We start from the raw sequence: 3230 nt of genomic DNA on the forward strand, positions 1-3230 counted from the left end.
GAATAGCCACTGGTAAACTGCCCAGGTTCCTGTAACGTTTATGTGCACCACAAGCTTACAGGAGCACTCACAGTTCAGGTGATGGCATCAGACCCTTACATTGTGTGCCACCATGTGGGGCAGTAGAGACCAAGCCCCAGTCCTCCGCCAAGAGCAGTAAGCTCTTCTAACCAAAGCCCGCTGTAGCCCCTGATCCCGTAACTTTTTTTTCTGGGCCAAACTTGTTTTTTATTTCTTTATATTTTTATTTGAACTTTGGTACTGGTTTGTAGATTCCACCTCCACGTACAGATTTACACTGGCATTGCAGTATGGTTTAGGGATAATTTACATATAAATATGGGGACAATACCATCCTGACGATATTAGATATTTTTTTATTTATTTAATAAGGATTTCTGCCTCCTCCCCGCCACCGCCTCCCATTTTCCTCCCCCTCCCCCTCCCCAATCAAGTCCCCCTCCCTCATCAGCTCGAAGAGCAATCAGGGTTCCCTGACCTGTGGGAAGGCCAAAGACCGCCCACCTCCATCCAGGTCTAGTAAGGTGAGCATCCAAACTGCCTAGGCTCCCCCAAAGCCAGTACTGTGCAGTACGATCAAAAACACTATCCTGAGTGAGGTAAGCCAGACCCAAAAAGAGGAACATGGGATGTACTCACTCATATTTGGTTTCTAGCCATAAATAAAGGACATTGAGCTTATAATTAATTCGCGATCCTAGAGAAGCTAAATAAGAAGGTGAATCCAAAGACAAACATATAGGCATCCTCCTGAATATTAACCTTCATCAGGCGATGAAAGGAGACAGAGACAGAGACCCACATTGGAGCACCGGACAGAAATCTCAAGGTCCAAATCAGGAGCAGAAGGAGAGGGAGCACGAGCAAGGAACTCAGGACCGCGAGGGGTGCACCCACACACCGAGACCCACACACTGGGATGTTCTATCGGGAACTCACCAAGGCCAGCTGGCCTGGGTCTGAAAAAGCATGGGATAAAACCGGACTTTCTGAACATAGCGGACAATGAGGACTACTGAGAACTCAAGAACAATGGCAATGGGGTTTTGATCCTACTGATCCAGTAACTTTAAGCCCACTGGTTCACCAAAGTTCCATTACAGCCTTGAAAAGTCAACCACCACAGTCACAGCAGAAGACAGCAGCTTGGCAAACATGAGAGGGGTAGAAAGCAAAAAAGTGCCTTCAAAGCCCAGACACAAAAAACTCTTTAATTCATCCTGTTTGGAGATTTTTCTCAAAGATCCTCAAGACTTAACTTTTTCAGGACTTTTGCAAAGATTCATAGAGCAAATCTGCACTAGGAACTGAACAATTATATTTTCAACTCCATGTTTCCTTCCACCGGAAATGCAGTTAACTCCATTTGAAACACTCAGGAAACAATGGCAGTTACCAGAAGCATGCGCCTGACTTCTGACCAATACAGTAATGCTGTGCTACAGGGGACAACAGTAGTAACAGAAACCTGTTCCTGCAGTTACTCAGAGGAATGCAGAGATCAAGAATCCAGGCAGCCAATGGAGGGACTCAACTGTTTCAAGAGCACCTTAACCCATGGCAAGTAAAAGTATTACACAGCCTTTGAAACACAATGTTACAGAAATGCATGGGTACTCTGAGGTAGACTAAATGAGATGTTTGCCCCATGTCTCAGGCATTTAAATGTTTGATTTCAATTATTGACTGTCTGGAGAGGCTCAGGAGGTGTGGCTTTGATGGAGAAGGTATGTCACTTAACTGCCAGTATTGAGATTTAAAAGCCTCAATCTCTGGCTATCCCCAATTCACTATCTATATTCTGTTTGTAGTTCAAAATGTAAGCCCTCAGCTCTCCGGCTGCTGCCAAACTTCTCTGCCTTTGATAGTGGTAGACTCTCCTCTGAAACCAAAAGCCCCAAACAGCCCTTTCCTTCCTTATAGAAGATGCCTTGGTCATGGTATCCAATCCAAGACCAAACAGGTATTACTCCTAACTTTGAAAAGCATGTATCAGAATTTGTAATTCAGAAAAAAAAACTATACGTAACCACATACATTCTCCTAACAATGAAGTGTCTTGTCTTGTCTCTATTTCCCTTCCCTACTTGGCAATTTCATTTAAACAAGGCAATATTTCTTGAATAAAGAAACAATTTTGTTCTTTATGTAAACTTATATCACCAAGGACTGGAATCAAAAAGCTTGCTAGGCCAGAAATCTCAGCACCTGAAAGTTCCTCAAGCACCTTAAGGCAACTCAAGTTCAAGGCTAGCCTGAGGCACAGTGAAGCACAGGCCACCTTAGGTGCCAAAGTATAAGAACATCTCCAAAAACAACTTGACAAATGGAGCAAATTTTGCACAGAAAAATCCATAAAAATTACTGTTTTGAGTTACTAATAATGACACACCGCCCCTTTTTTCACAAATACGTTTATTTCTCTATGGGAGATTTTTTATTGTAAATTTGCAATTCATCAGAATGTGCAAATTTAAACCAGGCATAGTGGTACACATCTCTGAATTTCAGTACTCTTTAAAAAAAAAAATCTAGAAATTCCAAGACAGCTTGTGCTACATAGCAAGACCTGCTTCAAACTTTAGAAAGTTCTTAAAAGTTGTCAATTCCGAGGCAAGCAAGGAGACAAGTGGGAAAAAGCAATGCTGCCAAGCTTAATGTTGATATCTAGCAGGGTAGGATAAAACTGTGCCCTCTTCTAAGTAGTGCTCTGGCCTCTCCCTACACTAGCATATCCACACATCTACACACATAAATTAAGTGGTGGGAGGTGATCAATTTTTCAGAATGAAGAAATGGCTCATAGGTTAAAGTGCTTGTAGCTCTTTTAGAAAACCAAGTTCAGTTCCCAGCATACACATCAGGTTGAGCATAACTGTCTGACTCTAGCAGATCTAAAACACTATTCTGACCTTTGTGGGCACCAATACATACCCATACCCACAACTGCACATCCATCCAAGTAACAAATCTTTTGCAGAAAGACAATTTCCACTTTCGTAAAAATGTTTTAAAGGTAAAAGAATATTTTGTATTCCCAGTAACTTTTAAGAAGAATGTTATATTTGTAACAAATTTTTAACTGTTACAACTAACCTAAAGAAACAACTTGGTTATTTTGTATTTTTTAGAGGAGTTGGCTGGGGATGTGACTCAAGTGCCAGATTCAATTCCAAGCACAATATCAAATGTGGCCCACCACTGCAATC

The sequence above is a fragment of the Microtus ochrogaster genome, linkage group LG4 (assembly GCF_000317375.1).
Source record: "Microtus ochrogaster isolate Prairie Vole_2 linkage group LG4, MicOch1.0, whole genome shotgun sequence".
Taxonomy (NCBI): domain Eukaryota; kingdom Metazoa; phylum Chordata; class Mammalia; order Rodentia; family Cricetidae; genus Microtus; species Microtus ochrogaster.